The sequence below is a fragment of the Ranitomeya imitator genome, chromosome 2 (assembly GCF_032444005.1).
Source record: "Ranitomeya imitator isolate aRanImi1 chromosome 2, aRanImi1.pri, whole genome shotgun sequence".
NCBI lineage: Eukaryota > Metazoa > Chordata > Amphibia > Anura > Dendrobatidae > Ranitomeya > Ranitomeya imitator.
Window position 1 is genome coordinate 60,088,425 of NC_091283.1, and position 14,515 is coordinate 60,102,939.

General features: G+C 45.8%; 1 long non-coding RNA gene across 1 annotated transcript in view; it reads left to right on the top strand.

Moving 5' to 3' along the window:
- Nucleotides 1–14,515, top strand: part of LOC138661871 (uncharacterized) — a 41,803-nt gene that overhangs the window by 8,075 nt on the left and 19,213 nt on the right. The window lies entirely within an intron of this gene.

The window sequence follows — 14,515 nt, forward strand, 5'->3', positions numbered from 1 at the left end:
TCCGACCCATGTTTAGTGTGAGGCTTTGCTGTAACCCAGTGAACAGAAAGTTAGAGGGTTTTTTTCTGGTGAAAACAAGTTATCCCTATCCATGGGTTGGGTGAGAACTTATTGATCAGTGGGTGTCTGACCTCCGACTGCTGGATCCTGCACCGATTGGCCAAATATCGAACTGTTACGCACGTTTGAATGGAACGGCCTGTGCGCATACTCAAGGGAAGCTCCATTCATGCCCTTTGGGGTTGCCGGGCGCTTCCGACTCCTCATAGAAAATGAAGGAGCTGAGGTCGGGCATCTGACCTCTCAGTTTATTTGGTAGGGGATAAAAGTGGCCCATCTGGGTAAAAATTCCCCGTTCTGCCGTTCCAGCAATCAGACCTACACCGATCAGTAAGTTATTACATATGCTGTCCATAGGTGATGACTTGTTTTCACCAAACAACCCCTTTAAGCACGATTATTAGTCCATAAGTGGTGACACTAGAACTGCTCTGGCCTATAGGCACAGAGAGGAATATTACATAAAAATAACCTGAATGTAGAAAGCTTGTAATGTTGATCACAGTTGTGCTGAAAGGTTTACATACCCCGGCAGTCCTTTTTTTCAGAGAATATGAATGATAACACCAAAACTTTTTTCCACTCATGGTTAGTGGTTGGGTGAAGCCATTTATTGTCAAATAGTGTGTTTCTCTTTTTAAATCCTAATGACAACCCAAAACATCCAAATAACCCTGATGAAAAGTTTGCATTCCTCATTTCTTAAGACCGTGTATTGCCTCCTCTGACATCAATGACAGCTTGAAGTCTTTTGTGGTAGTTGTGGATGAGGTTCTTTATTTTCTCAGATGGTAAAGCTGCCCACTCTTCTTGGCAAAAAGCCTCCAGTTCCTGTAAATTCCTTGGCTGTCTAGCATGAATTGTGCTCTTGAGATCTCCCCAGAGTGTGTTCAATGATATTGAGGTCAGGAGACTGAGATTGATACACCAGAACCTTCATTTTGTTCTGCTGTAGCCAATGACATGTCAACCTGGCCTTGTGTTTTGGATCATTGTCATGTTGTACGTCCCATGCGCAGCTTCTGGGCTTATGAGTGCAAATTTGCCTCCAGTATTTGTGGATAACGTGCTGCATTAATTTTTCCTTCAACTTTGACAGGGAAACAGCCAGAAGAGCATAACCCAATAATATAAAACGTAACTTTTACTGATGATATTAAAAAGTGGACAAAACAATACAACATATAAACAAAGTGCTCACGCCGAAAACCGTGCTCAATTAAAAAACTGGTATGGTATTACCAATTATGGACGAAGGGTACCCAAATCGATGCAAAAGGGTCCCAGGGAGGGTCCAGTAGTTGTGGGATAAGAATGTAGGCACGGGGGACCTCTGCCCTATATCCCCTGTCGTGCCCCAGCAATGACTCCTGTCCTCACAAGGACAGGCCCAAATCAGCCCCACTACGGACACCCCTCCACAATGTAAGATGTAATATAACGCCTCCCTACGCGTTTCCTCTCCAATCCCGGAGATTCATCAGGGGAGTTTCAATGGCCAACAGGCCAAAACGTAGCTCCAAAGTCCATAAGCGAAGTTAGCAGTCCATAGACTGGAGCTATATGCAGTGGCTATATAGCTTCCAGGTACCGGCAGTCCTGTGTGGTGTCTGCCACAAGAAGTGAGTCACTTCTTGGCCATTGAAACTCCCCTGATGAATCTCCGGGATTGGAGAGGAAACGCGTAGGGAGGCGTTATATTACATCTTACATTGTGGAGGGGTGTCCGTAGTGGGGCTGATTTGGGCCTGTCCTTGTGAGGACAGGAGTCATTGCTGGGGCACGACAGGGGATATAGGACAGAGGTCCCCCGTGCCTACATTCTTATCCCACAACTACTGGACCCTCCCTGGGACCCTTTTGCATCGATTTGGGTACCCTTCGTCCATAATTGGTGAGACCATACCAGTTTTTTAATTGAGCACGGTTTTCAGCGTGAGCACTTTGTTTATATGTTGTATTGTTTTGTCCACTTTTTAATATCATCAGTAAAAGTTACGTTTTATATTATTGGGTTATGCTCTTCTGGCTGTTTCCCTATTATCTACCCAAAGAGTTGTGCACCAGCTTGGTATTTCTAGCTGCAGCTGTTTCAACCTTCAACTTTGACCAAGTTTCCTGTGCCTTTGTAGCTCACACATCCCCAAAACATCAGCGATCCACCTCCGTGCTTTACAGTAGGAATGGTGTTCCTTTTATCATATGCCTTGTTGACCTCTCTCCAAATGTAACGTTTATGGTTGTGGCCACAAAGTTCAATTTTGGTCTCATCACTCCAAATTACCTTGTTTCAGAAGTTTTGAGGCATGTCTCTGTGCTGTTTTGCGTATTGTAGGCGAGATACTTTGTAGCATTTGCGCAGTAATGGCTTTCTTCTGGCGACTTGACCATGCAGCCCGTTTTTCTTCCAAGTGCCTCCTTATTGTGCATCTTGAAACAGCCACACCGCTAGTTTTCAGAGAGTCCTGTATTTCAGATTATGTTATTCGTGGGTTTTTCTTGGCATCCTGAACAATTTTCCTGGCAGTTGTGGAGGACAATTTTGTTGGTCTACCTGGCCATAGTTTTGTTTTTCCAGAGCCTCTGATTTTCCATTTGTTAATCACAGTTTGAACGCTGCTGACTGGCATTATCAATTCCTTGAATATCTTTTTGTATCCCTTTCCTGTTTTATACAGTTCAACTACCTTTTCCTGTAGATCCGTTGACAATTCTTTTGCTTTTCCCATGACTTACAATCCAGAAATGTCAGTGGCTGGATGAAAGATGCAACAGTCTGTCTGGATCCCTGAAACTCACTCAGCTTTTAAGCTTTTGATTACAAGAAAACAGGTCACAGGTGAGGATGTTACCTTTAGTAGCCATTCAAACCCATTTGTGTCAACTTCTGTGCATGTGATCAGGCCAATATCACCAGGGTATGTGAACTTTTGATCAGGGTCATTTGGATGAAGCGGGCGCCTGATATCTCAGCTTATAGGACAACAATTATTAGGAAGTGGGAGTTTTAGGATGAGCAAAACTGGAATTACAGTTCTTCATCCTTCAAAAGCGTCCGAATGTTCCCAAATGTAATACAAAGTGAATTCCGTTTTGCATCGCCACGTAGACACTAAATTTTTGGTCCACGTGGAATTTCTTTCTTTTCATCCCTTCTGATCATCACCTCTTGACCAGACTTCACTGCCTGTGAAGATGTTCTCCAATTCCAAAGTGCCTCAGAAAAAAAGTTTTCTTTTTCTCAGTCTCCAATGTTTTCCATCCTGATGATCAAGTCTTAATGACCTAGTTTATTTAGTGTTGGATCTTCTCTAGCTGACCTCGTGGTTCTCACTTCACATACAAAACGAAAGCCCAAGAACCTTGTCCTTTAGGGTTTTTGGAGAGCTAATCACCTTCATTATCCACAACTCTCGTGCTTTCTAAGACGGCACTGGACTGCGCTCAGATCGTGGACCAGTAAGACACTCTCTCTTAGTGATATATGCATTCCTGCAGTTTTGTCTCTCCATCTTTCCTCATGAACTCCAAAAGGGATTTGAGTCTGTCTTTTTTTAGAAATACAAAGATCCTATTGTATGGCCTGGACTTCACATTTTTGTGAAGGTGGTACCAGGCTCCCTCTAAATTACAAGCCGTGATCCCCTTACTTCTCTCCCTCTGTTGGCTCCATAATCATGCCGAAGGTACTATCCGTAATATCTTTAGGAAATGCCCCAACCTAACTCCTTTGTTGAGAAAGGGGTGGACAATTTCTTCATTCTTCACAGATTTCTCAGAAGCTGAAACATTTATATAGAAATATTAAAAGCAGCAAGAGCTTGCATTCAGTTCAGCAGGTGGTGTCCTGTTCCCCCCCTTGCCCCAAACTTTGTCTCTAAAAAGTGGATAAGAATCTGATGTCTCAGATCTTTCTCAATGCTTGTCACTAATGGTTGCATGTGCCAGATATTAGCACAATGAACGCAGTCATTTGTGGTCGTGACTTTGCCCTTCATACATCCTCTGAGCTTCCTACTGCATTGGCTTCATATGAAATTGGCATTAGGCTGGCCATGCACATTGTGATATGATTTGTCAGACGGTCTAACACTAGCAGAAAAAACTGTGCCCCCGCTGGGAGCGACATGACATCGGTTTCCATTGTCAAGCAGCTGCATGCAGCCTTACATTACCAAGCACAATGCCGAGCGTCGGATGGAGTGGTGTAAAGCTGCCATCATTGGACTCTGGAGGAAACGTGTTCTGTGCAGTGACGGATCGTACTTCTCTATCTGGCGTCTGATGGACGACTCTGGGTTTGGTGACTCCAGGAGAACATTAACCGCTTGACTGCTTTGTGCAGCTGTACAGATGGTGGAGGAGGGATAACACTATGGGCTTGTTTTTCAGTGATCGGCCTTAATTGGTTTCAGTGAAGGGAAATCTTAATCCTTCAGAACAAGATATTGTGGACAATAGTAGCTTCCAGTTTGTGGGAACAGTTTGGGGAAGACCCCTTTCTGTTCCCCATGACTGTGCCCAGTGCACAAGGTCCATACAGACATGGTTGGAGGAGTTTGGTGGAAGAACATGAGCGGGGCACAGAGCCCGGGCCTCAACACCTTTGGGATGAACTAGAATAGAGATTGTGATCCCGGCCTCTCGTCCAACATCAATGTCTGACCTCACGAATACTATCCTGGATGAATGGGCAAACATTCTCAGAGATCTCTCCAATATCTTGTAGAAATTGTTCCTAGAAGAGCGGTGTCTGTTATATCTGCAAAGGGGCCGACTTCATAATGATGTCTATGGATGTAGAATGGGGGACCAGAAAAGCTCCTGTAGATGTACCCTACAGGGGGTACATACATTTGTCCATTTAGTGTACGTTCAGAAAAGCACAAATCATCAGTCTTATCTGCATATAGCTGTATCATAAATATGGTAATTTGTAATAGACAACTGTACAGATTTATTGAACAGTAAGTGAGTTCTCTACTACTTGGACAACCCCTTATTCCTCATGGCCGCCCCAGTAGTGGACAGTCCCTTTAAACATATGTGGAGCATTTATGTCCAAATAACAAAACAAAAAAAGGAACTAGAGAGTATTCAGTAGATTTAAAGACGTTGTCCAGGACTTTCTCATTGGTGACCTCTTTTTTTTTTTTTTTTTTTTTTTTAGGATAGGACATCCATATGAGATCTGTAGAGGTTCAACACCTGATACCTTCACGATCAGCAGGTCCCACTGCGATCAGATATACGCAGTGTATGGAACCGGGATAGCGCAGCTCCCATTCCCGACTCCATACATTGGGTAAGTCCGGCTGCAGCTGGATCTGTTAACAATTGGCTGGGAGGATTTTCTGATGTATACCTCAAATGGAAGGATGCCTAAATATTAAGTAGGACACCTTTTTTCCCGGGATTGTCACAAGCTTATCTTGCTGCGTTCCAGCCTCCGTCCTTTGTCTACTTCTCGGTAGTTTCTAGCAGAGATGCTCGGTGGCTCATGGGCCAGTTTGTAAAGTGGATTTTTTTTTTGCTAATCTGAAGGTCTTTTTGACTGGACTGGCATATGCAATAAGTACGGGCTTTAGGCTCATGCTGGGTTAATAAGGCCTATAGATATCTTCAGTGCACCCACCGGGTATGCCAAACGTGGCTCCAAAATGTGTTGTAAACAGCAGCCGGGAGACGACCCTCGGTGCAATCTCATTGCACCTGCTGTCTGTGTGGGAACAGGTGTGTTTTGTTTGCTCGGCTCACAATTTTGCTTTTGTCTAGACGGCAATTAATACTGTAGCCATTTCCATGTCTTGCCTGTTGCCCTGTTTTTTTTTTTTATCCCCGTCTGCAGACTTGTTTGGGTGATTTGCGATGGCAAGGTTATATTTACAGCCTGCAAGCAACTTTACCAGCAAACAGTCTTCTTTTTTTTTCTCAAAGGGGTGATAGCATGCTTGAATTTGGAAAAATTGTCCTAATATAAGCATCAGTCTTGGGCACCGGTCAGCAAGTCTTTGGGTTTATCACCCTGTTGTATGTAAAGGGGACAGGATAGCTAGGGGACATGCTAAGAAAGCCGTATTTATGGCTGAAAATGCATAGACGAAGAAAGGGGTTGCTTTGCTATTGAGAAGGGCCACTCGGCCAGCCCCCTTCACCGACATAAATAATAATACTGCATGTGAAGAAACGTGGCCTGATGAAGATTCAGTATAGACCCAAAAAACTATCCTTTTTGATGCAAATTGTACCTGATTGACTCTCTTCGCTTGCTTGGTATAGATAGCGGTATGTTTTTTAGTATATAAGTCGCACACCGTGCCACAATTAGACAATCATTTTATTCAGGCAGTGGACATTTGCAAGAAAATAGAAGGTCTGAACCCTGTTTTGGAGGCATCATGTGCCTAGCAAGTTGCATCAAATCACAATTTGTGCTATTTTTGACCGACTCCTAAATACATGCTTCTTACAACAGTATTGATCAGTCTTCGTCAATAGTCCATGCTATCAGAATACAAGTGAGAGAAATCCCAGTACAAAAGAAGTCAAACAATGGTAAGGTGGGAAAATCTGGAGGGCAGGTAGGACGTCTACTTGGCAGCACAGGTCCAGCAGAGCCACTACTATCAGTAATTACCCATGGTCGTACATCAACATCGGCAACGATGATACCAAAACTTACAAGACATGAAAACCAATTTCACTGATTAAAAAGCAATCGCCGAACCTTTTCTGGTAAACCACACAGAATAAGCCCCAAGGGTCTATAACCATCTCCATTTTGCACACACAGTCATACAGAGGACTTGATCTCTTACCTTCCCTGGAGCTAGACTGCCTTCTGCAGTTAGACACATGGATCTTTTATAGCCAGTCCCCAACACCAGTGTTTGTTTTTCTCATACCGTCTAGTCGTTTCATAAAATTAACCCAGACGTCTGGGACTTTCCATAAAGTGCCCAAACTCCGCCTCATTATCCTCCAGATAAATGCTAGTAGTTGTCTGTAAAAGGGATCCCATGGTTATGGATGACTAGAGCTCGGAGTGTGGGAAGTATTCACATTGGCAAATTGGGGCAGAGTTATAATTGGATGCCCTTGAGCTGGTATCATGGACTGCAATTGCAAGTGGCACTGTATGGGTTGCATCCCACCTTTCTGACTATGCACAGGATATATGCCCAGCTCTGCGTGAATGGACCCCGTGTCTAGGCTGCCTGTGTAACACATTGGTACCCAACCGGTTGCACTAGAAGTCTTGAGAGGGTACAGTTGTAGTTTTGCCAATATTTCATGAAGAAGGTCAATCCTCGAGAGGGAGATCTGATATCTTCAGAAGCCTCCTGTGATGGTCTATAGACAAGTCTTCCTACTATTATATCCTTATGGCCTCATCTAAAACAGTATAAATACTACATCACACCATTCAGTTATGGTCAGAAATAGATCACAAGGCGTCCATGAAGGATTTTTGTGTTGGCCTCCATTGACCGATATGTTTCTGAGGTGTGCCACCCTCGGTTGCTCCCTTTCACAGCCTGTGCCAGCCAAAGTTTCTCCCCATAACAATGACAGTCACAAATGCCCAATACAACCAGTAATGGCTAACCTCCTTTCTTGGCTGGTTCCTCATTACCTCTAGTTACTGGTGGAAAATTGCAATAAATATATGCCCTCACTATCTGCACAAGGTGTCAGCTGTATATAGGCAATGGGTGCCGATGGTTTTCCATGGCATCTAGAGCCTTAATGAAGGTGTCTTCTGTGTATGTGTGTATTCATAGATAGATGTCTTTGAGTTAAAAGGACCACGCCATCGTTTGTATGGCCCTTCTGTTAGCCATCAGTAATGTGTACAGTGAGTGCATTAAAATACTGAGCCAACACTGTCCTCTGCCATTTCCAGCACTGCGCAACTCCCTCTCCTGCATCAAGTGACAGCAGTATGTAATCACAAAACAATTACTACACACCAGGGCTGTGGAGTCGGTGTCCATTTTGGTGGAGTTTGTGTCATGGAAATTGAGGAGTCGGAGGTTTGGCTTACCTACTCCACAGCCCTGCTACACACAAGAAAGTGATTAATATACAACGCCCACAAGACAGTTTTACATAATCAGAAAATGCAAGCAAGATTCGGATTAAAAACACTTTAAAAACCACACAAACCTAACCTCCTATATGGTCATAGAGGGGATCACCTGTATAACCTATCCGTAAAATACGGCATAAGACCCTCAACTGCCACACCTCTAATGCTGGATTAGTGGTGCCTCGCCCCTGATGAAGCTGCACCTGGGAGCCGCGTAACCTGTGGGGTCTCTTTCCCCGCATTTCCGACCCTCTTGGAAATATCGATTTATTATTTACATTTACTACTTTTTGGCTTTTAGTTTTGTAATTCTGTTTATGTAGTGGTGTATTTATTTTTCTTTATTTTTGGTTACTGATTAATTTCTTAGCATTAGGTTTGTAGTTGAGGATCTTTTTATCCCGTATTTTAAGAGTAGGTTCTACCTACGGGTGACCCCCTCTGACCATTTAGGGGCTATTTTTCTAAGTTATATTTTTTATATCTTACCTTGCATTTTCAGAGTAAATATATTTTACCATTTACTTGATTATATTTATGGGTGTGTGCAGGCTTTTTTATATGTAAATCCCTTTCCTTTACACAGCTGGCTTAAGGTACCTTCACACATAACGATATCGTTAACGATATCGTTGCTTTTTGTGACGTAGCAACGATATCGTTAAGGAAATCGTTATGTGTGACAGCGACCAACGATCAGGCCCCTGCTGGGAGATCGTTGGTCGCTGAACAAAGTCCAGAACTTTATTTCGTCGCTGGATCTCCCGTGGACATCGCTGGATCGGCGTGTGTGACACCGATCCAGCGATGTCTTCACTGGTAACCAGGGTAAACATCGGGTAACTAAGCGCAGGGCCGCGCTTAGTAACCCGATGTTTACCCTGGTTACCAGCGTAAAAGTAAAAAAAACAAAACACTACATACTTACCTACCGCTGTCTGTCCCCGGCGCTGTGCTCTGCACTCCTCCTGCACTGGCTGTGAGCGTCGGTCAGCCGGAAAGCAGAGCGGTGACGTCACCGCTCTGCTTTCCGGCCGCTGTGCTCACAGCCAGAGCAGGAGGAGTGCAGAGAAGCACAGCGCCGGGGACAGACAGCGGTAGGTAAGTATGTAGTGTTTGTTTTTTTTACTTTTACGCTGGTAACCAGGGTAAACATCGGGTTACTAAGCGCGGCCCTGCGCTTAGTAACCCGATGTTTACCCTGGTTACTCGGGGACTTCGGGATCGTTGGTCGCTGGAGAGCGGTCTGTGTGACAGCTCTCCAGCGACCAAACAGCGACGCTGCAGCGATCCAGATCGTTGTCGGTATCGCTGCAGCGTCGCTTAATGTGAAGGGGCCTTTACTCTGCGTCATTTGTTATGACCTCAAGTCACAAGTTTCACCTGAGTTTGGTCAGAATTTCATCAGGTTTTTCTCGGATGACAAGCAAAATAAAACAAAAAGTTTCTTTCCCTTCTATCTAGTGTTCCATGAAAACAGCACACAGCTGGCGTCCGGGTGCTGATTTATTTATTTATTTTTTTTAATGGACCCATGGATGGCCACGGCCATCTTGGTGCACCAGTAAAGCCAGGACACTGGCTGAGCTTCATATGAGACCATGACTTCTGTTATAGAAGTAAAAGTAGGCTTTGGGAAAAAAAATAAATTATGAAATTATATATATATATATATATATATATATATATATATATATATATATATATATATATATATATATATATATATATATATATATATATATATATATATATATATATATATATAATCTATAATATAACGCTGGGAGCGTCACTCTGTCCGAAGCATTTATAGACTGCGCAGGCGCAAGCGCCGGCGCAGTCTGGGCCTCACAGAGTGACGCTCCCGGGAGATCGCGGTGTGCGTTCACACTGAACGCACACCGCGATCTCCAACAGAGAAGCAGGGACCGCCAGGAGGGTGAGTATCGCCTATATTCACCTGTCCTGCGTTCCACCGCTGAGCACCGCCATCTTCCCGGTCTTCGGTCTGTGACCTTCAGTTCAGAGGGCGCAGTGACGCGCTTAATGCGCGCCGGCGCCGCCCTCTGACTGAACAGTCACAGCCAGGAGACCGGGAAGATGGCGGCGCTCAGCGATGGAACGGGACAGACAGGTGAGTATAGGAAGTGCTGGGGGGCCTGAGCTGGCAGCGATACCGGCACCTGACCCCCACAGCGTGCCGGTGTCCCCGCCTGCTCAGGCCCCCCAGCACTCGGCGCCGAGCGGGTCAGAGGCAGTATGGGGACGGAGGATGGAGCAGCACATAAGGATGGGGACGCAGGATGGAGCAGCACATAAGGATGGGGACGCAGGATGGAGCAGCACATAAGGATGGGGACGCAGGATGGAGCAGCACTTAAAGATTGGGGACGCAGGATGGAGCAGCACATAAGGATGGGGACGCAGGATGGAGCAGCACATAAGGATGGGGACGCAGGATGGAGCAGCACATAAGGATGGGGACGCAGGATGGGAGCAGCACATGACAGAATGGAGGCGCAGGATGGAGCAGCACATGACAGGATGGGGACGCAGGATGGGAGCAGCGCATGACCGGATGGGGACGCAGGATGGGAGCAGCGCATCACAGGATGGGGACACAGGATGGAGCAGCGCATGACAGGATGGGGACGCAGGATGGGAGCAGCACATGACAGAATGGAGGCGCAGGATGGAGCAGCACATGACAGGATGGGGACGCAGGATGGAGCAGCACATGACAGGATGGGGACGCAGGATGGGAGCAGCGCATGACCGGATGGGGACGCAGGATGGGAGCAGCGCATCACAGGATGGGGACACAGGATGGAGCAGCGCATGACAGGATGGGAACGCAGGATGGGAGCAGCACATGACAGGATGGGGACGCAGGATGGAGCAGCACATGACAGGATGGGGACGCAGGATGGAGCAGCACATAAGGATGGGGACGCAGGATGGAGCAGCACATAAGGATGGGGACGCAGGATGGAGCAGCACATAAAGATGGGGACGCAGGATGGAGCAGCACATAAGGATGGGGACGCAGGATGGAGCAGCACATAAGGATGGGGACGCAGGATGGAGCAGCACTTAAAGATTGGGGACGCAGGATGGAGCAGCACATAAGGATGGGGACGCAGGATGGAGCAGCACATAAGGATGGGGACGCAGGATGGAGCAGCACATAAGGATGGGGACGCAGGATGGGAGCAGCACATGACAGAATGGAGGCGCAGGATGGAGCAGCACATGACAGGATGGGGACGCAGGATGGGAGCAGCGCATGACCGGATGGGGACGCAGGATGGGAGCAGCGCATCACAGGATGGGGACACAGGATGGAGCAGCGCATGACAGGATGGGGACGCAGGATGGGAGCAGCACATGACAGAATGGAGGCGCAGGATGGAGCAGCACATGACAGGATGGGGACGCAGGATGGAGCAGCACATGACAGGATGGGGACGCAGGATGGGAGCAGCGCATGACCGGATGGGGACGCAGGATGGGAGCAGCGCATCACAGGATGGGGACACAGGATGGAGCAGCGCATGACAGGATGGGAGCAGCACATGACAGGATGGGGACGCAGGATGGAGCAGCACATGACAGGATGGGGACGCAGGATGGAGCAGCACATAAGGATGGGGACGCAGGATGGAGCAGCACATAAGGATGGGGACGCAGGATGGAGCAGCACATAAAGATGGGGACGCAGGATGGAGCAGCACATAAGGATGGGGACGCAGGATGGAGCAGCACATAAGGATGGGGACGCAGGATGGAGCAGCACATGATAGGATGGGGACGCAGGATGGAGCAGCACATACCAGGATGGAGACCATATACCAATATAAATGCTCGCCACCCGGGCGTAGAACGGGTTCAATAGCCTATATATATATATATATATATATATATATATATATATATATATATATATATATATATATATATATATATATATATATATATATATATATAGAGAGAGAGAGATTATGTATATATATATATATATATCTACTATATGATTGTCTAAGGGTCACTTCCGTCTTTCTGTCTGTCCTTCTGTCTGTCATGGATATTCATTGGTCGCGGCCTCTGTCTGTCATGGAATCCAAGTCGCTGTTTGGTCGCTGCAAAACAGCCACAGCCAATCAGCGACGAGCACAGTCCGGAAGAAAATGGCCGCTCCTTCCTCCCCGCAGTCAGTGCCCGACGCCCGCATACTCCCCTTTGGTCACCACTAACACAGGGTTAATGCCGGCGGTAACGGACCGCGTTATACCGCGGGTAACGCACTCCGTTACCGCCGCTATTAACACTGTGTGTCCCCAACTTTTTACTATTGATGCTGCCTATGCGGCATCAATAGTAAAAAAATGTAATGTTAAAAATAATAAAAAAACAAAAAACCTGCTATACTCACCCTCCGTAGTCCGCCGAGCCGCTCGCGCCTGCCGCCATCTTCCGTTCCCAGCGATGCATTGCGAAATTACCCACTCATCTGGGCAATTTCGCAATGCATCCTGGGAACGGAAGATGGCGGCAGCCGCGTGCGCATCGGGACCGCTTCGCTGGATTGGATCCCGGCGGGTGAGTATAGATCTATCTATCTATCTATCTATCTATCTATCTATCATATATATATATATATATATATATATATATATATATATATATATATGCAGTGGGGCAAAAAAGTATTTAGTCAGTCAGCAATAGTGCAAGTTCCACCACTTAAAAAGATGAGAGGCGTCTGTAATTTACATCATAGGTAGACCTCAACTATGGGAGACAAACTGAGAAAAAAAAAATCCAGAAAATCACATTGTCTGCTTTTTTTATCATTTTATTTGCATATTATGGTGGAAAATAAGTATTTGGTCAGAAACAAAATTTCATCTCAATACTTTGTAATATATCCTTTGCTGGCAATGACAGAGGTCAAACGTTTTCTGTAAGTCTTCACAAGGTTGCCACACACTGTTGTTGGTATGTTGGCCCATTCCTCCATGCAGATCTCCTCTAGAGCAGTGATGTTTTTGGCTTTTCGCTGGCAACACGGACTTTCAACTCCCTCCAAAGGTTTTCTATAGGGTTGAGATCTGGAGACTGGCTAGGCCACTCCAGGACCTTGACATGCTTCTTACGAAGCCACTCCTTCGTTGCCCTGGCGGTGTGCTTTGGATCATTGTCATGTTGAAAGACCCAGCCACGTTTCATCTTCAATGCCCTTGCTGATGGAAGGAGGTTTGCACTCAAAATCTCACGATACATGGCCCCATTCATTCTTTCATGTACCCGGATCAGTCGTCCTGGCCCCTTTGCAGAGAAACATCCCCAAAGCATGATGTTTCCACCACCATGCTTTACAGTAGGTATGGTGTTTGATGGATGCAACTCAGTATTCTTTTTCCTCCAAACACGACAAGTTGTGTTTCTACCAAACAGTTCCAGTTTGGTTTCATCAGACCATAGGATATTCTCCCAAAACTCCTCTGGATCATCCAAATGCTCTCTAGCAAACTTCAGACGGGCCCGGACATGTACTGGCTTAAGCAGTGGGACACGTCTGGCACTGCAGGATCTGAGTCCATGGTGGCGTAGTGTGTTACTTATGGTAGGCCTTGTTACATTGGTCCCAGCTCTCTGCAGTTCATTCACTAGGTCCCCCCGCGTGTTTCTGGGATTTTTGCTCACCGTTCTTGTGATCATTCTGACCCCACGGGGTGGGATTTTGCGTGGAGCCCCAGATCGAGGGAGATTATCAGTGGTCTTGTATGTCTTCCATTTTCTAATTATTGCTTCCACTGTTGATTTCTTCACTCCAAGCTGGTTGGCTATTGCAGATTCAGTCTTCCCAGCCTGGTGCAGGGCTACAATTTTGTTTCTGGTGTCCTTTGACAGCTCTTTGGTCTTCACCATAGTGGAGTTTGGAGTCAGACTGTTTGAGGGTGTGCACAGGTGTCTTTTTATACTGATAACAAGTTTAAACAGGTGCCATTACTACAGGTAATGAGTGGAGGAAAGAGGAGACTCTTAAAGAAGAAGTTACAGGTCTGTGAGAGCCAGAAATCTTGATTGTTTGTTTCTGACCAAATACTTATTTTCCACCATAATATGCAAAAAAAATTATAAAAAAACAGACAATGTGATTTTCTGGATTTTTTTTTTCTCAGTTTGTCTCCCATAGTTGAGGTCTACCTATGATGTAAATTACAGACGCCTCTCATCTTTTTAAGTGGTGGAACTTGCACTATTGCTGACTGACTAAATACTTTTTTGCCCCACTGTATATATATATATATATATCAAGCAAAAAAAGAAGGCAGCACTCCAACATCAGATAAAGGT